The sequence below is a fragment of the Strigops habroptila genome, chromosome 6 (assembly GCF_004027225.2).
Source record: "Strigops habroptila isolate Jane chromosome 6, bStrHab1.2.pri, whole genome shotgun sequence".
NCBI lineage: Eukaryota > Metazoa > Chordata > Aves > Psittaciformes > Psittacidae > Strigops > Strigops habroptila.
The window spans coordinates 47,754,691-47,781,001 of record NC_044282.2 but is presented as its reverse complement, the minus strand read 5'-3'; the positions used below and the strand labels follow the sequence as shown (position 1 = coordinate 47,781,001).

Below are 26,311 nucleotides of genomic sequence, written 5' to 3'. Positions count from 1 at the left end.
GCAGGGGGAGGAAGAAGGGGGGGAGTGAGCGAGCGGCTGCGTGGTTCCGAGTTACCGGCTGGGCTCAAACCACGACAGCTGGTTACAGAAAACCTCAGGATTTCAAAGAGACCAACAGAAAATAAGTTACAAGAACTTCAGTGTAAAGAAGAAAGAGTTTTTCTTACCCAAATAAACATGCAGTTATCAGATTCAAGTAACGTGCAGGGAAGAAAAGATCAATGCTTAAAAAAGTTGCTTTAAAAATAGAACAAAATTCTTCAACAACTCCAAATAGTTGAGGAAGAAAATGTATTCATCTTCTGGGGGGAAAAAAAAAACAAACCAAAACACGTTTTCAGCCTGCAGTTAATCCTGAATTATCTTTAATTGGCTCGGCATTATCAGGCCTTTACCAGAATGCTAACTGCTCACCCCTGAGCCACATCTCAACATCTACATACAGAAGACTTTTCATTTTTTTCATGCAATATTGCAACTAAGGAGGGTAGAAATGGGTGGCATTTCAACCCTGACAGCTTGGATCATCACCAGACTGCAACATCATCCCAATGGGGAAAAAAGGAACAATTCTAACAGAATCACACTGTCAAAATCAGAACAGCAGTCACCTCAAGCCATGAACTGCATCGGTATGATTTCCTATTACCATTTTAATTATTCTTCTACATCTCTTTTGCATATTTCCAAGGCTTCAGATGCTCCGTTCTTTAAGAACAATGATTGGTTTCAAAAGGAGCCCAGATGACCACAGTAAGCACTCATATACAGGAATGTCAGCTTAGATTTATACAGGAATGCCAACTTATATTAAGTGCAGTCTATTTAAGGCCTGAAATCCTGCTGAAGATGTCAAGAAGAGAATCTCTTCTGCACAGAATGTGGTCCCAGAAGGTTTTAGTAACTAGTCGTAAAAAGATACTCAGCAAAACAATGGAGTAAACCTAAAGTGTGGTGTTTCTTGCAGGGATTTAGTTTGGTTTTTGTTTCCCTTTCTTCCCCCATTATTAAATGGCTCAGGGAAGACCCTTCACAGGCTTTTTAGAAAATACTTTTCATGCAGACCCAGTAGAGTCTTATCTACTGAACTAAAAACCTGCGTCTTCAACAGCTCATCATCGTGTTGTTACTCTGCTCAGCAACCCAGCACATGCAGCTGGTCAGAAGTTCAAAGGACATCCTTAGTGTGCAGAATAAGTCAAGATGCTTTAGGATGTATTGTGCTTACATGAAGAAATAATGTAGGAGAACCTTGGGTACAAAAGTTGCTCTGTAATGCTGCAGCATACTGCCTGGTACAATATGGTAACTTGGACACTGCAATATTGTTTTCTACAAAGTTACGTTGAAGAAATATGCAAATTCAGCCCAAATTTCCAGAAACCCTGTTCATTCTAGCCAGCTTCCACCTGGTGTTCCTCAAGAAACTGTGAGAAAAGTCCCCATATGCTCAGTGACGGAACACAGGACCACAAGACACCTTTGCAGAATGTGTGTACGAGGAATAGAGTCTTTGTCACTGAGGCACAGTGAAATCACTCCCTCTCTTGGCTCAAAGCAGCCATGCTCTGCTGCTATGCATCTTTTTGCTATTGATCTTAAGGTCCTTTCCAACCCTAACCGTTCTATGATTCTACGCTCACAATGGCAAAGCACTGTGCCTGTGACAGCTGGTTCACCACAAACCAGTGCAAACCAAGAGGCAGATCTAAAATGAATACTCAAAACCACCAAGAGAGTCTCTACTCTCTAAGGCTGTGTTTTACTTGCAAAATAAGCTTTTTATGCGGAGAAACTCAACTATGCCAGATAATCCAGCGGGGAGCACGCTTTCCTCAGGAGTTTACCAGTCTCTTTGCCTGCTGCCTGGCTTTATAGAAGGCTGTGTAGAAAACGTGCTTTCCCTGGGTGCAAGCATGCAGCCCCTTTTCCAAAATACGGTCCCTACCTTACTTAGGATCTGCAACCAGAACAAGGTAGCCAGGGGGATTGTCCCTGCCTGGTGCCTGGCTATGTCCTGCTGACAGCACATAGAACTGAGCACACGAACACACAAACCAGACAGCTACTGCATGTCCCTCTGCCTGTGGCCAAGCTCTTGGGAACAGCAAGCTGTCCCCTGCAGCTCTCCCTTCCTGCCATTTGGCAATGAATATACTTTTTAGATATGTTTCTATGGGAACAAGGCTTAACGCAGCCACACTGTCTTCTAGTCTCCTCCTAGTAACTTCTGAGCCCTTTGGTTCATCCCAGCTAGAAGTTGACAGAAGAAAAGCAAAACTCAGAGATAACCTAGTTTCTAATCAAGCTTCATGGGCACAGGGGCTGACTGAGTAGCAGAGAAAAAGCAGAGAAAAAGCGTACTGCAAGTGCCTTGACAAATGGGAAAGCTGTAGCTCACACATTAGTGCCAACTATGTGAGCGATTTTATGAGGTTCTAGGTCTATTGCCTAGGAAGAAGACATCCACTTCATTTGACCACCATCCACAGTGGTCAACTGGCAGACAAATCCACTGGAAAAGAGGCTTCATCAGTACCTGTGCACACAAAATTGCTTGTTCTTTCTGCTCTTCCAACAGGTAGAAATATAACTAGCACTTGATTCTGGAAATCTTGAGGGCTGAAACATAAGGCCGATTGTCTTCATTTGGTGCTGCTGGACAAAGTTTGCCCTCTGTTTTTAACCACTTTTTCATCAAGATTTTTATTTGAATTTTGGAATTCTATTTACAAGCAAGCCCTTTCTTTTGCTCTAATGATAACACCAGACAGTTAAGACCAGGAATGTCTGGACAAAAATCTGTGTGTTGTTCCTGTTCCCTTGTTGTAATCTTGGCTTCAGCTGAGTTGGGAGTTTTACCATAGACGAATGGGCTCAGAATTGCAGTTCTGCTGCATAAGGTTCACTAGCATTCACAGTTACGGTTTGGAAATTGCAGAATTTAATCCCAAATGAAGTAAGTGCAGTTACAAACAGCTATAGAAAGAAATTTGACTTCACACAAAGGTTTCTAATTTTACAACAGATAATATCTTTTTTTCAGGTGAGTGACCCATGTCACAAAGAAGATAGAAGGTAATAATCAGAGATTTTTTTTAAATTGTGCTGTTCACCTGGGGATGCTATGAAAGTATAAGAACAGGGCATAAGTGGTGTTTTCCCCTATGGCAAGTTCTCAGCTGAAGGAACAACTGGAGCGTAACTGAACAAAAGCATAAAAGCTGCTCTAGGACCACTGCATATTCTGCCTGTCAGTAATTCAGTGTGTTTAAAATGAAGGATCCTTCCTACAGTAGGAAAGAAGGTTATCAGCTTGCAATGTGAAAAGATTTGATGCTTTACTCTATCATGGACTCCTCTTGTGGTGGCAGAATGGAAGCACCCAGAATGCCAAACTCACAGAGGTGCTCAGAGCCATGAAAACTGCAGCATCGGCTGGCTGCAGCCGCCTCAGGCATAAAGACTTGCCTTTGGCTAGCAAGAGCCAAAACCAACGGCTTACATTTTGCAGTGGTTTGCTTTCTGGTTGTCGACTGCTGTTTGCACTGTGTGAGCTCCTACATCAAGCCACTGCTGCCAAAGCTGCAGGTATGGTGCCCAGAGAAGCTTTAGCAAGAGCCTTTCCCAGCCCGCATGCCAGCATTCATGGTCCTCATCTCACTTGTACCATGATCCACTGCTATCCTTCACCCTCCCAAGAAATTGTGTTAACTCTTGTTCTGTATCTTGCTAAATTGCAGCGTCCCGGTCAGGGCAGGCTTTTATTCTTGCTCCTTGATAAAAACAATAACAGTTTAGAAGGGATACACAACTGTGCACAACAAAAACAAAGACCCCCAAATGTTCCCTTACATTAAATCATGGAAAACCAAACCTAGACTTCCCTCAGAATTTTTGCCATAAATCATACTGGATCACAAATGTTAGTCTCCTCCTAGCATCCTCTCCTCCTGCAGTTTAGATACAGATGATTCATAGAGGTCTTAAAAACTCAGCACAACATGAAATAGTACATATGAAATGTGATTTCCCCTCTCCTTGGATTTACTCATTCCTGCAATATTAACAGAGAGGAATGTCTCACAATAGTCCCAGTTCTGTTTTTCTTTACTAGCTCATTTAAATTGTCTCTTGGGTACCCTAACCTACTTTCTGAGTCTATACAACTTCCTTTCCTTGTAGCACGCTTGCTTTGCAAGCTTTCCCTTTACAGTAAGGTTGAGTAGTTTGCTTTCAGCTACTTTGGCTTTTGTTATCTCCTTAAATACTACTACATTCATTGAAATACACAATCTGTATCCTCCCTTATGTTACAATCTAAGTAAGAGGAGCAGTAGGCTGATACAGATACCTTCCACAATGTCTCCATTGAAGGAAAAATAAAGCAGAACATTTTGACTTCAGAGTATGAAAGAGTTTTTACACTATTCTTACTTGGAAAATAGATGAAAGCATTTAAATAGCTGTAACACAGAAACAACCACCCTGTAGCAATAAAGTGTTTTGCTGGGCTGGACATCTTCCCCAGACTTTCATAACCTACTGCCCAAGTTTTTGTTCTGTCTACCCTTTAAGAATGCCTTTTCATTAGGTTTCAGTTTTATTACACTCCCATCTTTCTCCTCAGCTGTCTTCTGCTCAGATCTACGATCGGCAGCTGTACCCTTCATTTTCTTTAGAAAACACACTCAGGTGTTACATAGCTATCAACAAGAATCACGTAGAAAAAGTTTCTCCTCCTGCAAGTCTCATCCCTGATGACCAAAATCATCAGCAAATTGTTAGTTCTGTGGCATGTGAATTAAACAGAAAGACTGTTTAGTTGAAGTTTCACTATTAGCTGCTTTACTCAACCAAGTCACCCCAGTACAGGAATGAGACTTCATGTTGAGCAGCCGATGACACATAAAGCAACATAGCCTTTTTAGAAACTATAGCAATTTGTGTATAAAGGATACAACCAGCAGTAGAGATTGTAGAGGTTTTTGCACTCTACACACAGTACAAGCATTTAGAAACAATTTACAGATAAAGCCAAGATTTGCCTTGCCTAAATTAAACTAGGTAACTAAACCAAGGTTATTGACAGGCAGATAAAATTTACTGTTGAGGATCCACCCATTGTTTGAAAGGTTTTGCCACAACTGGGAACCTCAGGCAAATACAGCATCACAGGAGGTCGGCACAGATGTGGGTCTGAGACATCCCTGCAGCTGCAGGCAGATAAAAAAATAAGATTTGGGTTGAGGATTGAGTGGAAAAGGGCAGGGACGAGAGGGGACATCTCACCCAGGATGCTACTGAGAGGTGAGCAGTGTGACGGGCTGGTAGGCAATAAGACAGCTACCATTCAGAGAGCAGGAAGAAGACCTCTCATGTCTCAGAGGCACTTGTGCATTTGGATCCTGTGGGGCAGCAGAAATGTTAAGCATTTCAGAACTGTAGGATAGCCCGTTATTTCACATTTTCAACTAGCTGGTGAACGAGCTGGTACAGCACCTAGCTCTGTGGCATCATCTCCTGTAGTCAGGGCTTAACCAGCACTGGCACAAAATAAATACCACCATATTGGAGGTGTAATATTTCTTGGTCATGAAGGGTGTCAGGATTTACAACGCAAAAATGTCAACTAACTCAGTCAAAGTGTTTTCTTATCCAGAGTTAAGTGAAAGTGGACCATGAACCCCAGGACTTGGTATATCAGTGTTTAAGCAATCATGGGCACAGAAGGCCGTTAGAGATGTCTCCCCAGCACTGTCTTTTACTGCAAAGAGGATCTGAGAACAGGGCTCTATTGGGGAAAAGCTGATTTTTAAACTGTGCCAGCTCCTCCAGATCTTGCATTAAGCCACTCTCTGGCTCAAGGACCAGATATGGCTCTCAGCTCTGTTTCACAGTGAAGCTGTGTATTTTGGCACAGATATGCCATAGCTGCACCTGCTGGCAATTCAGTTCTGCAATGCACCCTCACAGAGCTTTTCCAAGGCCTTGTCTGAGAAGGTTTTAGCATCAGGATTGGAGTAATGTCTGACCTCCATTTCTGCAGTTCCATGGTCCAAACACCACAGGACCTGCTACCAGGAGCTGCCAACAAACCCACCTCAGCTGGTTGATTGGAACTAGGTGTTCCACAAGAAATCTCAGCTCCCCTCAGGCTATTTTATCTCCAGGCAAATGACAGTATGATTTCTTTGCTCTGGGGCTGGCCAGCTCACGGTTTTCAGCAGCTCCGAGGAGCATGTTCTCTTGATGTGGCCTCTCAAGTCCCTTGAGATTTTGTCTGACCTCTGCATTTACCAGCTACCTAAGCAATAGGTTTATTTTTCATTTACTGTCATCAATAAGAAGATCTCACTTCACATCTGTCAGCCAGAGGATCCAGAAAGTGCCAAAATACAAGCACTAAAGAAAGGAAAACCAGTGCTGTCTTTGAGAGCAATTGAAAAGGATGAACTTGTGTTCATGCACTGAAGGAAGGACAACACAAGGAGGAGGCAGCATGATCCCCAGATCTCCAGAGATGACTGAAAGAAAGAGGGCTGACTGGTCAGCAGGGCAATGCAAGCCATGCTTTGGTAGGACATGCATATAACCTGGCCCAGGGGAAGAGTCCATAAGTCTCCTTACAGGTACTATGAGCTATGAGTCCATTCCCCAGATTCGTGACAAACTCAGACAGGCATGAGAACTGACAGCTAACACGTGGAGTCAATACGCCCCTAGGGCATGCAGCCACAGCCTTTGGTTCATCTCTATCTACAACACATTGTTTTGGTTTTTTGTTTTTCAGACTGCCTCAGCCAGCAGGCAGAGCTGGACACTCCTCTCATGGCAGAAGGGTCTCTCCTTGTTGGCGGCCAACTAAATTCTTTAACTTTGAGTAAAGTACCTGTTTAATCTCCAACACTCTGCCTGGAAACCTGCTCTGACACTTAAACAAATTTAAAAGTCACATCAAGGTCTTTAAAAAAATCCAAGCCTTCATTATCATGAAGTGGGGAGTTAATCAAAGGATGTTTTACATTTTCCATGGAAGGAACCTCTGAAGCATTTCCACTTAGCTTGTTGGAATTTAAGGAGCAAGGTGATTAATTTGTGGCCTGTGGAAGAACTCAAGGGCTTACTGTAAGTTCTCAAAGACCTTTTAAAATGATTTAAACATGGCAGAAAGTACTGAGGCACCACTCCCGGAGACTGAAGATGTCTTCTTTTCTACAGAGGGGATCAAGCTGCCATATATTTCTCAGCATCACTACACCAGCATGCCTCAGACCAGCCTACCTGAGGTGGGAAGTCAGTGTTTATCCTATGCTGGTTCATGATTAAACACATACTTAAATGCACACATATTTGTGTCTTGGCTCAGCAAACTTCAGTGGAAGACAAACTTTGGACTTACCTGCTATGCTGAATTAGGTCCTTTTACTTGGCTTCTCTGTGGAGAAGAGTAAATGTCAGCACTTACAGCTGTGATTCCCTGTCTCATAAATTAGAATAAGACTGGAATTAAACCAGAATTTCACCCATAAGAGATGGTAGAAAAGTAATAAAAACTTTGGCCCTAATTTCAGAAGAGATGTAGCTGCTCAACTGCCACTGAGCAGTAGTTAAAGTCACCGTAAAGGCTGTAAGTCTGAGATTTGGGAATTCACAATGGCATGATTGCTTTGCTGTATTTGAGTCCATTCCTTCCTCATCCGAGCTGCTGTCTCCTTGACCAATCATCGAGATCCAGACACATCAGGCCACTGATCTCAGAGGACTGCATTACAGTGCTCCTGAAAATGGCTGGCTCTTCTGATCAATTCAGAGGATGTCTCTTCACTCTTTAGCAAGAGTAAGCAAAGATAACTTACTATAATACAATAAAAGTTAAGCAACTTCCTACTGAATCTGTGCTTTGACTTTGAAATCCTACTCCAACCCTCACACCCTGTAGGATTTCTAAACCAGCTTCCTTGGAGTTCTTATGGGAGAACATAGTTTTAACCCTACCCCAAGTTCTAACTGGGGACTGGTTAACTCCTTGCCAGCTACCTATGCACCATTCCTGACCTTGTCTCCCCTAGACACCTGGCTATCCTATCAATCAGACACCTATTTCACTCTCTTGCATTTCTTTCAAGCCTGGACTCCAGGAAAGCAATGTTCCCTCACTGCAGGTGTCCCCATCTCTGCTGAGAGCAGCAAACCTAGTTTTTTGTGCTTCCAGTTTATTGCTTGGAAAAGAAACTAAGATAGCTTTAGCAAGAATGAGTGTGTCTTTTCAAGGTCCCCTCTCCCTCTCTGGAGACTGCACATGGGAATTGAACACGCAGTTCACATAGACCATCTCCAAGAGGCAAGAACCTAAATGCTCCTTAAAGTGGTCAATAGGCGCTTTAGTGCACACAGTGCTCTACTTCCAGCCTTGCATGCAGCATTCTATTGCCGGCCAGTGCACATTATATGCAACATTGAATACAGGGAGGAACAATGAGGTGATTTTATGAGAGCAACGCTGGAAGCAGAACCTCTTATTGCTACTACACTTCAGAGCCTTGGATGAAGAGCTCTAAGCTTACTTGCATGAGGCAAATCTGAACCACACTGAATAATTTATATTCTCTCTTTCACTTGACTCCAGTACTGACTCAAAGGGGCATCTTACATACCAGGAACTTGGTATTGTTTCAACATATCATATGTTAAGGAGTCAGAATATTATTTGTCCTGATAATGGTTTGTGTAAGAAAACGCTAGCGGGACGTCAAAGGGAAAGGAACTACTTTGAGATATCACATCATTAAATCTTTGTATTTACTTAAGGAAAAATGTTATAGCAGATAGAAGAATAGGCATTGGGTGGAGAGGAGGGCTAGAAATGGGAGAATCCATTTTGATAAAATAGAAGCAAAAGCCAGAAAACGTTAAGAGTAAAAGGATGTGTATTTTTGTGAAGATTTCCATGTAACTTAAATCCACTCCCTCCACTCCATTTTAACGGAACATTCTGTAACAGCACATTGGTTCAGACTGAAGTACCACTGCTGTTTGCCAGACCAGCCAGTGTGCTGACATCCCAGCAGCTCTGCATGAGGCAGAAAAACCAACGGCTAAACTCCAGTGGCAGAAACATATTGCAGCCCTTCCCCTGAGTCACCAACACACCTGACAAGCTAAGGCAGGGGAACACTTCGCATTTGTTTCCACTTATAAAAGACCCACAAGAACTTTAAAGAGCTCAAAGACCTCAGCATCAAACAGGAACCATTGTACAAATGCACATCATGATCATAAAAGAAGAATAGCTCTTCAGAGGGACAATGCCGGTAAGAGGACACAGCTTTACTGGCTTGTCCATCACAAGGCATTCGTGCTTACCCCTTGCCCTGTGCTTTATTACAGAGCTACCGAGAAGATAATTCAGACTCCTCCTGGTTCTTGCAGGTTTCCCTCTTACAAGATGACTCACTAAGAAGCATCAGGTCTTTTGCACAGAGCACAAGAAGGGTTTCAGGGTCTGTTGGAGGTCCCTGTCATGCACAGCTAGTATAGGACCAGCCAGGACCCAATGAGACCTGCGAGCTGATGCACTTCCCATCACACCAGCAGCTGTGCCAACTGGGGAAATGTCGATACCTGGGCAGTTCCAGTAAATTTTGCCTACCAACACAGATGAGTGCTGACATGTGCAAACAGTGCACTTTAAAGTGTGGTACACATGCCCTTCCACTGGAAAGCAAAGCCTGACCCCATCCCCAAAGGTGCCATCTACGCTCTCCAGCTGATCTCTCCTGTAAGGTGCACACCAGCATCCCTGTTGCACCACAGGCTGGAGCAGCCAGCTCCAGTGGCTCACATCTAGGGGTGTCTAGATATACCTCAACCCAGCTACTCAAGGCATTTTTAGGCAGCTGTTCAGGAAAATATACATTTTTTTCATCAGGAAAATGTAATTGTGGCAGATATGGCAGTGTTTCTTACTGTTTTATAGAAAAGACCCTGTCGTTCAAAGGAGTCCAGCTGGGCAACCCTCTGCAGCAGTGGGCAGAGGTGGGGAGAGCTACAGCCCTGCAGCTAACCCTCTTCTGCCCAAAACGTTAAATGGATCATTCACTAGTAGCATCTTTATGTTTTTAGGGTGAAAATAAGGAACACCTCTGAAACACTGCCCTTAATAGAGTGTGCATTTTTACTGCTATGCATGCTTCTCTACCATCATAAAATATGCAGTTATTTTAATATACGATCATCCAAAGCATCAATTTATTATTTAAAATGGCATTTAGTATATTTAATCACTGCCTAAGCTCTTTAAAGGGATAATTCAAATTAATTTGACACTTGGCATTTGCAGAATCAATATTTAGCAGGTTTATGTAATCTGTCCAAGTCTGTTACACACACACACACAGAAAGGTCTCTCCATTGTTGAATTTCAAGCAGAAATGAAAGCAGCAATTTCCAGTGGAGACAGTCGGGAGCTGAAGATAAAAGTACCATATCACTTATAACCCAAAGATTACCGAAAAATATGAACACTTCAATTGAAATGTGAAATCAGTATTTGAGAGCTAATATATGCCTCATTAAATGAATATTTTTCCAATATTTTTTGGTTCAACTTAATTTTCATGTCAAATTCCAGCACATACAAAAAGGTTTTTTTCTAAATTTAACATGATAACAGGAATGCACTCAGGATATTGTGAATAAGCTAATAGTACTCAGTAATAAAGTATCTGTCCCTGTTGTTTTTTACATACTTAGGGAAGGAAGAAAACCTTTGAAGAACTTTCTATTGCAGTAAGCTTCACCTAAAACCATGTCTGATAGAAAACATTTAACAGCTGGGCATGCCTTAACATTCCCACATGTTCGAGTACTGACAAAATGAATTCCCTTCTGTAATTCTGAAGTTTTGTCCTGCTGAGATGTGTGAATTGAAGTGTGGTGAATATAAGAAAATGAATTTTAAATTTGCTGTCGGAATCAAATGATCTATATAAAAAACAGTGGAAAAATTTGTGGCATAATTTCACTGTTTCTGCGAGTCATTAGTTTTTGTGCATTCACATTTCTTGGCAAAAAGATTTAAGAGTTTAGTTCTTAGACGATAACAGAATTATCATCTGTCCCTTTTGCATACTCCCACAGTTGACAGTTCTTAATGAGCAAATTAGTATGTAAAATTTGCATAAACTACATTATTCCTTTTTTTACAGGTCTATACTATTTCTCAACTCACCAAAAAGTGTAAATCTCCTTTCAGGAGGTGTATATTCAAATGCTGAGACAACCGCCAGTGTCATGGTCATAATTTAGGTGGAGCTGTAATTTCAACAACTAGGAATATATAAATAACACTGAGATTCAACCTGGACCATGATGGCTCTCCCTGTTCTGCATCTCCTTCATTCTAGGTCAGGAGATCCTGGAGGCTGTCCCCTGTATGGCCAAAATCTAGGATGTGATACAAGCTTATGAATCAATAACACCTTCAGGTATCAAATGGTCATGTTGACATGGACATCCTGAAATAGTCTTACAGGCAGATGACTCACCCTGTAAAAACATTTTAGGTGTATCCTTTTGGCAGCTGTTAAAATCATTTCTGCATAAAGCTGATTTTAAATGCACTTCATAAAAGCAAACTGTTGCTTGAGGAAACGAAGCAGCCATGGGCAACAATATTACAGACTGAGTCATTCAGAAATGAGTATTTCCTCTCCCAGGGGCATATCAGTCATTCCCTGATCTTTACCTGAGTCTGATCACGTTTCTCATCCTTCTAGTGGCAGCGTTGACGAAGCTTTGCCGGAATCTCTTCAGTAGTGTGTCTTGGTTTTCATTAAATGCCCAAGGTTTTCATCTGCTTTCTCCTCCAGTCCTTATCCCAGGCTCGTGGGGAGCTCCATCTCAAGGCTGTGCCACCATCCTGCTGCAATCCCCCTGGCTCTGATGGAGGCACCAGTGGCTCAGCCATCTCCATGTCCATGGGATACTCAGCCAGGATGAAAGTTTATGCAGCTCCATTAGTGCCTTTGCCAAAAGGCCTGGTCCCACCAAGAGGACCTGGTTGCCTACCGTTACTCAAGGTCCTGTCCAACACACAGCACCCACTAAATCTTTGCGATGAAAACAGAAGCATCTACTGGTAGCAAGTCTTTGCTGTTTCCACAGCCATTAATGGACTTCTTTAGTAGTGTCCTTCCTTCTAACACAGGTAAGCAAATGACATGCACATGCCAGGAAACAGTTCCTCCCTCTAGTCATTCTTCCCCACCTGAAACCATACCCTGAATTTTTGGTGGATGTGCAGCACAAGACAATAAAAGGTAAGGTCAACACGAGAATATCTTTTCTTATACCCTCTTTTTCAAGCTCTCCTGTCCTTTATTAAAGGTCTAGGTTTGCCCAGGATGACTTTAGAGTGTAAATCAAATTTCTTCAAGCTACATAGCTTAGTCATACTTTGCAGAATGTAATTTGATTGATCCTACACTCCTGAGAATGGCTTAAAATAAGGACCAGATACCACATTCCTGAGAAATATTAGCAAGCAAGAATACCCTCCCAAAAGGAACAATTCTCTTAAAGCCAGGAAGAATTAATTGTTGCAAGCAGAGACCCAAGTACCACATTTGTGAAAGTAATGCTGAAATGCATGAATGGGTAAGCCTGACAAAAGCAGTGTTTTTCATCCCAGAGTCTTCCATCTCCTTGAGGATAAGCAGTTGCTTACCCCAGAGGTACCATGCAGCCATTTGCTAGTGATACTCGAGTGACAGAGGTCTTGAATGGGCTGTCTGTGGAAATGGGTTTTTCTGCCTGCTCAGGGCCCCACAGGAACCTGTGGAGCCCAGCCAGATGCAGATCACATGGCAAGGACATAGTGTTCAATGTCCTCAGAGTAAAAGAGCTACTAATAGGAGCATGAGAAAAACTATTGTACAACATATTGGACAGCACACACAACTCACTGAGCCTGTCTGAGACTCCCCACTAAACTTTCCAGTTACCTTAAATGCTCCATTGGTGGAGTGAGACCCCCAATAGCTCTAGGCTCTGTTGTTTTCTGTTAATATTTCCATAGCTCATACATGCATGATCCTGACCTTTTTACGGTCCTATATATCCATTTAGCTTATTCATCCTGAAGGTCTATTCTTTAATGGTCTTCCATTCTTATTTACTTGGGATGCCAAAAAGGAGCTCATTAGCATGCTCCTTTTTGTGCCAAGGTCATTACTGAAGACATTACTGTGAGATTTCCCACAGGGACAGACCTTGAGAAACTCCTCTACCAAATTTCTGCTGCCAAAACATTCATCTTCACTGCATCTCCCTCCCCGTGAATCAGTTCCTTGCAGACCATGCAGTCCCTGAATCAGCACCATTCTTGTCTGTTTCCTTAACATTCCTCCCTACAACACCGTTTCATATATGCACAGTGCAGTAGTACTTTGACTCATTTATCAGGGATAGGTTGTATTAATCCAGCATGATACACCCTTACTTTATACCTTACCCTATCCATTTCTTCAAGTCTTTTATGCCGTTGAAGTCAGACTAATGAGACCTGTTCCACTAGTACTCACCAACCTCAACAAATTGTCTGATGGATGCCTAAGAAGCCATCAGACATTTCCAGCAAGGATGATGAAGCTGTATTAACAGAAAATTAGACTTAATCTGCAACTGTGTGCTTTGTTCTGCCTACTGCACACAACAGAGAGGGGGTTAAAAGCAGGGCAGTTATAGAGGGAGGTTAGCTAGGATGAGCGGGAGACTACCATTTGTCACAAAGAGTGAAAAAGGGTGGCTTGTTTTGCTAACAAGAGAAGGAATACGATTACACTTTCTAAATATATCACAGGACAAGGCATAATGGGCAGGAAAGTATTTCATAGTCTAAGGATTATCAGCTCTGGAGATGTGGTAGCAGAGCTAAGGAGTATCCATCTCCATTTAAAGAAATCAATATATTTACTAAAAAGACATGATTGTCTGCTGTAGGAGAAAACCAAGCTCAGTGTTACTGAAATAGCAAACAAACTTTCAGAAAGCATAAGCCCAAACTTCTGAAACGGTTGGGAGGAGAAATTCTGCTTGCCCACTTTCCAAGGAGCACACCGACAACCCATCTCTGAACTCTCAAAGTCCCTCCTTTGGTGCAAGGGACACTGGGGAAACAGTGGCATTGCAGGCTATGCCCAGTGCTGCCCACACGTGCCCAGCTATGCTGTAAGCACCAGCAGCCTTGACGTTTTCACTTCCTCAGTAGATCAAGTTCAGCCCCCAGACCACCGCAGTGCGCACACACAGAGCAATCATCCCTTTCCTGGGCTGCTGTGGGCTGGATGTTTTCCCACTCCCTCCATTCACCTCTCGTGGTCACACTTCTTAACCATTACCTCCTCTCTTCCCTTTCTCTGATATCCCTGACCCCAGTCTCTGCAGTTTTCCTCTGTCTATACCGCTGTGATGTGCTGATTTAGAGGACAGGACACCCCTCTACCCTGAGGCATCTCAGGTGCATGCTCCCTCCCTCCCTACACTGGGCCTTCTTGCAGCTCCAGTCTACCAGCAAAAGCAAATATTCCCCTGCAAAGGCAGTTTCTGCTGCAAATGCATCTTCCCAGACAAGAAAGCAGGACTGCACCAGCTCACTGTTAAAGCCTGTGCTGCAGTGGTTTGCCTGTGAAACTCATTCAGACATCACAAACAAAAAGAGGCTGGATACAGTGCCATTTTCATAGTCACCTTCTGAGTCCAGCCACATGCTGAGCCCATTATTCCTCGCTCTGTCCTCACCCATTAACAGCGATACTCCATCCCTGACCTCTTTACTATTTCCTGTTGTGTACCTGTAGTTGTGTACCTGTAGCCATCACATCTCCACTCAGGCAGTCTTATTTAAGCTTGGTCTGCTCTGATCAATTCCGGCTTTCTTGGCTCTTTCATACAGGTTTAATTTTCAGACAATTTTGTGGGCTTGCTGCATGCTGAAGTCCCTCCAACTTTGTCTATTTGAGATAACAGTGTTCTTTTTTGAGGTGGACAGGCGTATTGCGCTTTCATGCACACTACACTCCAGCCTCTCATTAAAACAAACAATTTGGCAGCGTGGGTGGCATAAGTTTACTTTGGAGCCATCCTCCTCTCCCAGTCTGTCTCTGATGTCTCCCTCATTTCCCCATCTCTACCTTCGTTTCTCCTTATTAACAGTCCTTGTGAATTAGTTTTTCTCTGGGAAAAAAAAAAAAAAAACAAAAAACCAACCAACCCCAAAACCCAAAATTACTCACACAAGTTGTCTGATGATGTTATTTGAAGGCTTGTTTTCAAGGCCTGTCAAATGCATCAGGGTTCAGATGACCTGAACTGAGGGCTGCATGTGTGAAAACACAGAAATTACCATTGCAATGGGGTGTAAGGGATTAGTGCTACTGCTAGCTCAGCAATGAAGTGTAAGGGGCCCAACCACAGCAGAGAGGTGGGTATAGCCCCTTGCACTGCACTCCAGGGAGGAGTACTTCTAAGCCTAAAGGAAATGCACCAGAGAGAGAGGCTTAGCTGGGGCAGAGAAAGAAGAATGCTAAAGCTAAAGAAGAGAGAGTTCCCTAAGCATTTCCAAATCATCTTTTGCATCACAGGTGCTGCTTTCCACATCCCCACAACCCTGGTGCTCTACAAGCAGCATCCAGGCTGCGAACAGTTCCTTGAGGCTGCTGAACACAGCAGTGCCCCCGACCAGAGCTGCAGGCATTAACCCATGAAAGAGGCACCAGCAAGTGCTGTTTCTGTAGCCTTCATTTTTCTTTCAGACTGAATAAACTTTATTTTATGCCATCACATGTAAGCCATAAGAAAGCATGTAACAAAGGTATAGCAAGGGCACTTCAAGTCTCCACATACATACCTATCTTCCCTAAAAGACAGAGCAACTACCAAGAGAGCACTTAAATGTGCCGAGATCTTTCATATAAGATTTTAAAGTATGCATTTGCACTATCTCAACAGCTGGATCACAAAGAGCATTCAAAGGAATGTAATCCTGATGTAATAAATTAGCTGCCTCAGTAAACCTAAAGGTATCAAGCTGTCACACAAGGGACTTCAATCCATAACTCTAATATAACCCCTGCAGGTTGTCTCAACAGCTTTAGTCTTCACAGGTGAAGAGTTTGACCTGATAATTCGTAACAGGAAAGAGGCTTCCCTCTACATTTATTGATCACTGCAGGAGACTATAGCTCACAATAAAGCTTGCAACCCAGTAAGACTATTCCCTTTCCTCCCACCTTTTATATATGGGCATTCAGACATGAGCCCTGCAAGTGTTAAGTTCTATATAACATATATTCCAAAGGAAAAATGTTTCCATAGATATGTGAAAGGAGACTCCCGCGTAGATGGGAAATTTCCTTCTGATACAGCAATAACATAGCTCTAGGGATGCTGAAATGCACGATCCCTTTCAAAGTATTGAGGCACCTGCAAGATACATGCAGCTCCTGGAGTCCAATATGTAATTGCAGACTCACAAAATGGATGAGGCTGGAAGGCCCCTCGGCTCCTTGCAGCTGGGTCTCCTCCGGACACCATCTCATCCAACCTCACCTTTCAGAGTAGGTTGCCCAGGACCATGCCCAGTCAGGTTTTGAGTATTTGCACTGATGGAGACTCCACAGCCTGGTCAATGCCAGCATTTGACCACCCTCACAAGTGTTTCCTGTGTTCACATGGAATTTCATGTGTTTTAACTTGTGCCCAGTGCCTCTTGCACCATCAGTGGGCACTCTGGAGAAAGGTCTGGCTCCTTCCCTCTTCCTTACTCCCCATGACGCCTTCCTCCCCAGCAGATATTTATGCACGTGGAAATCCAGTGGAAACACTAACAATTTTACTCCCCAAATTAAGGATCAGGCAACTGTTTCCTCCACTGTGATTGCTTCAGTGCATGAAAGGCTCACAGAGGCTTTCACAGTGAGTGACATTGTCATAAACCCTTTGGGCTGGAAGCCTAGAGAAGATTCGCCCTCTCCGAGTTTCTGAAGGCGTGTGGCTTGATATAGTGGTGGTGCACAATATCAGTCTCAAATATTTCTTTGGGAACACCTAAAAAGGACATTTCTGAAAATGAATTTGACTCTGTCTTCTAACCTGTGCTTATTTTTAGCAAGGTGTAGGCATGACAGTAATAAAGATAGCAACGTCTTGAAAGAAATTATGAAGCATGACATTTATTTTCACCTTTCTTCAAAATCCCCTTTTATTGCTCTGACTTGTACAATTTATAACTACTGGTGTATAAAGATAAGAAAAGGGACTGGGCATGCTTAGAAGAAATGAACTGTGAAAATCCCTTAAATGCTGCAGAACGGAAAGGTAGTTTTAACCAGTGAGGTGATCTAAGAAAATGATATATATCTGCTGGTCTCTTTCCAATTATCCCATTCTAATAATATTTGTTGATCAGCTACTAGCCAGAGATAGAGTTCAGGACAGAAGTCTTCTAGCAAGGACGTTAGAAATTTCTGTATGATGTTATTCAATGCAGTAGCCTCAGAGTAATGCAGCCAAAGTCAGTATCATAACATAAAAGTGCCTTATAGAGGTCAAAGGTTGGTTAAGTAGTTTGGAAATTTGACTAAAAGGGACAACACTGTCTCATTCAGTTGGGGGGGGAGGGCGGGATTTAATACAGACATATTATATACTTCCAACTCGAACTTTACCTTATTTTCCATTTATTTTGTGATGATGGGATCTGTGTCTGCAACTCTAAAGTTGCAATATTTAACAAAGCTTCAGTGGTAAGAAGAAATTCCTTTATCTAGAACAGCTATAGTTCTAGCATGGACCCATATTATGACCACACTTGTTGCCAGTGCAAACCATCCATGACTTCTGTTTTCTACCCAAGAAAAATTCAGGTTAGACTAGGCTTGCTCTAGCAATACTACTAACATCTTGCTATCTCTTCCCAGCACTATGCTCTGTGATATTTTTGGTTGGTGCAAGGCAAGTTCCCCACAAACACCTTTCCTTGTGTATTTTCATGAGAATGTTGTTAATTTATTCATGGCACTATCATTCCAGGCATTCCATGGTGTAACAGTTTATACTGATATATGCAACAGCATAGGAAAACTGCAAGATCGTAAAGAATAAAGATAACCCAAATAAAGAGGAATGGTGCTGACGGATCAAAACAAATCTCTTTCTGAGGCTGATTGGTATCTCAGTAGATAAACTGAATAGACTTCTCCAGGTGGTTTGTAGAATTCAGGCTGAGGATGGCTTTCAACAGTGTCTACATCGTGGTTAATTTTTGCTGTAGCCACAATTGAGACAGAATTTCATTCTTCAGCATTTGCTGGGTGAAGAAAAACAACAACAACAAAAACACCTATTCAGTTCAGGGCACCTGAGCAGCCTCTGGCTGCAGAGCGGTAATAGCCTCATTCCTCCAGTCCAGAGAGCTTCCAGCCAGAGCAGCCTCATCTGTTGAGGAGAGGGAAATTTCTGGGGCTAGTTTAGGGCAAAATGAAGGCTTTGTCAAACCATCAGCTCCACAGTCTGCACTGTCTGTGAGAGGCTTTTCAACAGCCTCATGCTATGTATGTAACACATATATGCAAAATTTCCTACTGTTTGTGTCTCTTGTCATGGAAAAGAACAGAAGAAACATTGACATGTGATACACATAATTCACATCACTTAACACAATCCCAAATAGCAGGCAGTTATTATAAGAAGCTGCAGCATATGAACACGTCTAGAGCAGAACAAGAACACATGCAATGGTTACAGTAGCATATTCATTATAAATGTATTTAGAGAGACCCATCTGGATGGTGTGAGTTAGCACATCGACATCACCACTATTGCTTTTGAAATTTTGGGGGTCTTGATAGCATTTGGGGCGGATGGGGAGGAGCCTGTCTGGTTTTCCACCACCCACCAATTATATAGGTCAGATCAACAGAATTTCCAGAAAACTAAATTGCAATGAAACCAGTTTTCATGGAAAGCGTTGCTGCATTTTTCAGTCAGGTTCACTAACTCTCACTATGGCTGTTTTCTGTAAAAAAAGAAACAAAGACAGATTGCTCCTCCCTCCCTTTAGCCATTTACAGCCAAACTTTGACAAGCTTGGAAGCCTTTGACCCCATGCCTACATCTTTCTTTTCATCTTTTAAAGTGCATTTTCCTGCACTGTCTTAAAAGGGGATTCATCAATCCCCTTTAGTGCTTTCTCCCATTTTCCTCCTTCCCTCTCTAATGCATTATAGAGATTAAGTCATGTTTTGTTATGAAAGCTATTTTTTTCTTTTCTCAATTTCCTGGAAAGAAAAAAAAAAAAAAAAAAAAAAAGTTTAAACATTTCACAAACTAGATTTTCGGAAAGTTATTTGGTTGAGGGGGACCTTCTTCATTCCTGACATCATCTGAAGTATTCTGTTTTCAGTTTTCCCTCCCTATTCCACATGAAGAAGGTGTGCTTTTCCAGAGTTCATGGTCATTGCTTGTTGATTGTTCAGATTTCTGAGAACATAACAAGCAAATTTGTAGTTAATGGGGTCATGCTAACAATAGTGTCTTAAAACAAACAGCATCGTTGGTTGATGTTTGAACAGCAATCAAGTTCACTGAAGCACAAGTATTTCTTTCCATATGCTTTCAGACAACTGTTGAAACCACTCGGAGTAAAATGCAAGAGCCACTGGAGAGTGCAGCAATCTATGGCACATAAATGGTGGAAAATTCTAGCCAATATATGAAGCAGAACTGAGCAGACAAGAATGTTATCATATTATCCAGAGGAAGTTTGCATAATACCTACAGGAAAAAAAGAAAAAAAAGAAAAAGGAAAAAAAGAGGAAAATACCACTGCATTTTAATCTAATTAATATGAAAAAAATCAATAAGTCCTACATCTTAAATAAAGTTCAATTAAAAAAAATGAGGGGCAGCAGGAGAGGATTTAATTAGACCTGTATTTTGTGTCTACATAGCACAGAGTTTTGTTTGGAGAGCTCTTCATCAAATGCCAGGGCTCATACAAACTAGCAATGCAACAAGGCTTCTGCTTTTTAAGTTATAGGTGAAAGAAGTAAAGGGAATGGTAAGGCAATTTTTCAACAAGAAGGAAATGTCCCCAAATAAAGCCACAATGAGTGGGAGGGATTTGGAGACATGCAGATAGATTCTTTTGTCGCTTTGTTAATTTGCTGTTAGCTTCAGCACTTGGAAAAAGAGATGAATTGTGACAGAAACAAATAATGCACAGTAATGGCACCCACGCAGCCTCAGCGCACACTTGCCCATACTGTAACTCACTGATCTGTGAGCCAGTGCTAACGACTGCAGAAGGCAAGTGATCAGAGGTGCAAGCCAAAGCGGATTTTGTTGCTTAGTAGAGTTGGACCTCCCAGCGTACACTTCAATTTCACCTCTGTTTACTGGGAAGCTGCTAGAGAATTATCCTCCTCAGTATCTGTCAGTCAGAGAGCACATCCCACCCCAGTGCTGAGAACACACAACTCCCTTTTGATTAAAACAGCTACACCAGTGTAGCACCAGGTTTAGTTTCTTCTTATGACATTAGCAATTCTACAGTGATTACTCCTGCGGCAACCAAACATTTCCTCTCTTTTACCTTATTTTTCAGGCCTGTCAGCTCTGGTGGTCTTTGACATCACATAATTAATTTACAGTAGTCACTCCTTCTGCTCCAGAGAAAGCCAGTCTGAGACTTGTATTTATTTCTACATTAGGAAGCCACATTCCTGTTTTTTCTGACAATTTGTATTGCACCAGGCTAATCCCTACCCAGCAATTCAATAGCAGCAGAAATACCTGTACTGCTTTAAGTACCTGGGCTTAGCCAGCACAGTAGCTTGATACTTTTATGCAGCCTTTTTTAGTACTTTGACTTCAGCCTTCAATTCATAACTCAAGCGCCATGTGGAGGTAGATAGACACTGTGGTAATCTGAGACTGTCATAGTTTTAATAACCGTGAGGTGAAGATGTTTGTGCTTCATGGGCTCAAGATCTTCTCTCCAGCCAGAGGCAGACCACAGCTTAGCTCTCCCCCTTTTCAGCTTGCTTTGCACATCTCTCTCTCCTTCTCCATGACAAGTAACTGGTAAGGGGACACAACCTCGTTTCCTACTAGGGTCAGTTTGTCACTGCTTTATGACGTGGAAGAGGTTTGGTTCTTCTGTTTGCATAGGATAAGGTGTTATTGCTTCATAAGCATCTGTTTTACTTGCTTGTTCTTATTAGTAGTAGTATTATTACTCATTCTTCAGTTTCTCCAGAATTACTTTTCTTGCACTCTGCAAGGAAAATGTAATGAGTTTGCCATTCTCTTGGCTTTGCCAGACCTCCTATGAGGGAAGCTCCATACCAGCTCAGGGATGCTCCTATTTGCATGCATGTGTCCTGTTTTCAGAGTGATGGCAGTGGCAGAGCAAAGTGCAGGCATCCACAGAGTGGCAGGATCATTTCACCATGGGCACATCCCAGTGGTACAGTTGGGATTTCAGCAGGCAAAGCACCTACCTAATGAGTATACAGGATCACGAGAAGGACATAGCTCATCATGAGAAGCTGAGTTTGTACAGATTTTATAGACTTTAGGAGAAAGGGTGGCTAAAGTTCCCAGCACAGGCAGAGGGATGCTGGGTCGACCAGAAGGAGCAGGCTGTGACTGCCATCACAACAGCCAGACACAGAGTATTTCTATGTACCAGCAAAGTCAGGCCTTGCATAGCTGGTTCAGCTACAACATTTCTGTAGGCTGTAATTTAGGAGATTGGTATCAGATACCAATTGTCACCTATCTTCAGAATCTCCAAATTCGCTGCCTTATTGCCAGTGTCATGTCACAGACAATATTTGCAAAAGCTTGGCATTTTCAAAAGTTGAGTTGCAGCTCAACTTGCCGTATCAGCTTTGAGGCCAATATTTATAGCACACAGACATATCCATGTCCACAGTTATCAGTATTTAGCCAATTCAGTTCACTGTCAACAGCTTTGATTCCTCCTAGCTGGTAATTACAGCAATGTGATATGATCCTGGGTGCACTTTAGTGTACTGATTAGCAGTTAGACTCGCTTTGGTCTCATCCCCACCAAGCTTATCCTGTTTACAGTGACTAACACACCAAAACTACTTAGTAATTGCAGTTGTGGAGACTGTAGCAACTCTGTTAGAGCTTAGAACGTTGTCTGCATCTCATGCAGTGTCACCACAGACCACATTCAAAGTTTGCTGAAGCAATCTCTAAGGAAATCTCCCAGTCAGCCATCTGCGGCCAGAAAAACAACTAGAGATATATATGTACCTAGAAAAAATACAACCCAGAAACAAATGTGGATGAATGCAGCACAACTTGCAAATTGGAGAGAAGTCAACTAAGTAACAGGCATGCTAAAATGATATGGAAATAGGCACCCTCACAAAGAAGTTTGGTGCTGCACAGAACCAGATGCACATTGACAGAAGGTCTCGCTGCTCATTCTCACTAAAGAGGACAAAAATAAAGACTAGAGGAATCATAAGGAAAAAAAAGAAATGTGCTGCAAGTACAAAATTTCCATAGCACAATCCAAAGTAATGTAAGACAAGAATGTCTTACAGCTCATGAAAATAAAAGCCAACATTAGCTGCATGTCCTAATGGTTTCTTATGCTGAAAGGCACAATACATCAGGAAAAGCAAAAGGGCTGACTGCAGCAGAGTTAGGCAAAGAGCACTCTTTAATGACTGGGGCGGGGGGGTGGGAGAGAGAGGGAACAAAATAAAACCATGGCTGTCTCCCTGGACTGTGTAGCATACGACACCATCTGATAAGTTGAACTAGGATGCAATATGGCATCAACAAGGATCTGTGAGGATATTTTCAGAGGATGCTAGCCCGCAAAGTGAGCATCTGGGAATTCCAGAATAGCAGACTCCCACCAGCCTTGGTGCTGGCACTTGCTTTATTTCACACTTTATTTCACAGCGACCTACAGACCATCCTCTCCAAACAACTCATATGTGCTGAGCACATCTGCCTGAATCTGGGACCCCAAGCCTCTCTATAGGGAAAGTCTTAATAGTAACTTGACTATCATGCATCTTCACTGGAAGAAACAGGACTGAAGCCAAGCATGAAGAACTTGACAATATGCTGCCATTCATATCACACACACATCTAATCTGAGCTTCCCATCTTTTTGAAAGGCATTGATCAGTCACACCAACCAAAGCAATTATACTTTAGAGTCACACTGTTCCCCGTATCAGTTTACCAGGCTAATCCAGAAGATGTAGGGACAATCTTTTAAACTGAACTAGTAAGATTTAAGAAGGGGAAGGATCTAATAGGTAAACATGAGCTTATTTGCAGCTTGCTTTTTAATTTCTGGGAGACAAACTGTTTCATACATTGTAAGGTTGAGCACACACTGAAGTGCATGCTCCTTACCTAGGAGAAGACCAGTAGCTTGCTGACCAAGAGAACAGCAGATTTCCATTGTCAGGGGTTTTAAAACATCACCACCAAACCAAACAAACACTTACCTGGATTGCCATGGCCATCAGCTCATCATCATAGGTAAAGCCTTAGACATGCCTCAGAGCAGAGCTGCTGATATCAGGAGAGATGCTGTATACTGTGTGGATTGATTTATCCTCATGCTCTAGACTCCCTACAGCTTTTCTAAAGGTAAACACCACTAAACAAAAAGTCCTTGGCAAGATCAGTCATTTAGTTATTAATTTATGCTTCTATGCTTGTCTTGCTTGTTATGGGTGATATTTAATTTTCACCTTTCCCACACCATCCTACCAAGAACTGCAAATCTCCATCCATCCTCTTAATTCCTCCAGAGGAAAGAAGGTGCAGTTTCCTTCCCTCTTACCTGCCATTATTTCCTGCAGATGCTCCCAGTCTCTCTGGAGCAGGTAATTAAGGAGGTAATTGTGTGGAGCAGAACTCCTCCAGTTAGCAAAAGTTGGTAGGAAAGGCTACTTTCTTTTCATGAAACAGAAAAACCTATAGCTTAGTTTTGATTGTTTCTGCTTATCTTCAGTGAAACACTGCTACCTGATGAGAAAATAACTTCTCTTCCCCCTGCCCAGCTTGATTTGGAGCAATAGCAGGTTGGGAAAGCAATCAATCCTTCCTTTAGAGTAACTGTCACTAAGCCCCAGCTGGCCCTGCTCCGGCTAATTCAAAGGGTCCTAGGAAAAGCATAAACTAAGCAACAGTGACAGAGGCAGGATGTTTCATATCAGTGTTTGAAAAGATCTGCAGCAGCAGCTTAACACTCATTCAAGGGAAAAGCAGCAGCAAAAGGGGGTTGGAGTAGGGGGAGGAGGGAGCTCTCTGAAAGCCCAGGGAGCTGAGATCAACACACCCAACCACAAGCCACTGTTTTCTATTAGAGTGATTATCTTCCCCCATCTTCTTCTGAATAATTTTTATAGGTCTACCTGAAAAAGGAGGCAAGTGGCACAAGATGAAGCAGGTTATGTTCCTGGTGTCCCTGGATTGAGCTGTTTACCTGTGCTGCAATCTCTCTATTGCAGCTGCAGGGCTTCTGGCAGAAGTGGATTTCTGCAGCAGGATTTCCAGACTTAGAGCTGTTTGCAATGTGTTTGTCCTGAGGATTGAAGGCAGGCAGCTCGAGTTGTCATTCTTATCTGACTGACATCACTTTTTTGGGTCGTTTGTTGTTTTGTTTGTTTGGGTTTTTTCAACTGTGATGTAGGATGTCTCCAGGGAAAGACTTCTTTGTATTTAAGAGAGTATAAATAAAATTAACTCATCCAAACTTGGCTTTCTTTTCTCACTCTTCTTATTCATTATTCATTTGCATTTATTTTCTTCTGCATTTGATCTGTGCTATCCACCTCTACACTGCTTTTTCCTGTACTCATGGTTTTACTCAGGGTTATTTATCAGCTCTTTCCTGTTTTTAAATGCAATCTTTCTCTTTTTCTCATTCTAGCATTCACACCCACACTTTCTCTTCCACTCTCTAACTGTCGCCAATGTCTATTCATTGCTTTGTTAGCTCTCTGCCTTTTCTTACTAGGATTGATTTCTATAAGCCTGCTGAAAAGAAAAGGGGGAACTGCTGCCCAGACCAGCCAGGGGAGCAGGAGTGAGTGGGCAGGGAGGCCTGGTGGCATGCTGACAACCCAGGGTGGGGAGAAGTTATTTTTCTGCTGTTAGCAACCATGCCTTCCCTTTTCATTCTCTGCTCACTGTTGTTCTCTGCCTTTCATCTTCTCCTAAAGGACATGCTACAGAATTAGCACTGTAGCACAGCAAAATCCTTTGCTCCTTAGAGGTGAAATGTTGTAACCAAAGAGAGAATGAAAGTCAAGTCTCAATGCATCCAACGTAATGTTTAGTTTCTAAGCTAGAATTGCAGTTGCTGTAGGCTCACAACAGAGAAAATGGAGAGACAAACAATTTCAGAAGGAGAGTCGAGTCTTTTCTTATTCAAGTAACTATGTGGGGAGATTTGGAAATCCACTTCTTACTAGACAGCACCTACAGATATGCAGAAAAATATCAAAACTCAAAGATACTGGTTAAATTCAGAGATGATCCAATAGGAACCTAAGATCAAATGGCTCTTAAACTTATCTTTCTGCATCAGACTATGCTGCCTCAGACATTCCAGCAGGTCGAAGGAGGTGATCCTGCCCCTCTACTCTGCTCTTGTGAGACCTCACTTGGAGTATTGTGTGCAGTTCTGGTGTCCTCAACATAAAAAGGACATGGAGCTGTTGGAGCGAGTCCAGAGGAGGGCCACGAGGATGATAAGAGGGCTGGAGCACCTCCCATATGAAGACAGGCTGAGAGAGTTGGGGCTGTTCAGCCTGGAGAAGAGAAGGCTGCGTGGAGACCTCATAGCAGCCTTCCAGTATCTGAAGAGGGTCTATAAGGATGCTGGGGAGGGACTCTTCGTCAGGGACTGTAGTGGTAGGACAAGGGGGAATGGCTTCAAACTTAAACAGGGGAAGTTTAGATTAGATATAAGGAAGAAGTTCTTTACAGTGAGGGTGGTGAAGCACTGGAATGGGTTGCCCAGGGAGGTTGTGGATGCTCCATCCCTGGCGGTGTTCAAGGCCAGGTTGGACAGAGCCTTGGGCCACATGGTTTAGCGCCAGGTGTCCCTGCCCATGGCAGGGGGGTTGGAACTAGATGGTCTTAAGGTCCTTTCCAACCCTTACTATTCTATGATTCTATGATTCAGAGACCACAGAGGCTTTGTTCCAATACACATGTGCATAGACCT

The 26,311-nt window shown here is 42.6% G+C and overlaps 1 protein-coding gene across 1 annotated transcript in view; it reads right to left on the bottom strand.

Moving 5' to 3' along the window:
• HPCAL1 (hippocalcin like 1) overlaps positions 1-23,635 on the bottom strand; it is a 120,395-nt gene extending 96,760 nt beyond the window's left edge. Inside the window, exon 1 of the mRNA XM_030490154.1 lies at positions 23,577-23,635. The gene's annotated coding sequence lies outside the window, so the exon portion shown is untranslated. The remainder of the gene's footprint in view (positions 1-23,576) is intronic.
• Between the last annotated feature and the right edge of the window lie 2,676 nt (positions 23,636-26,311).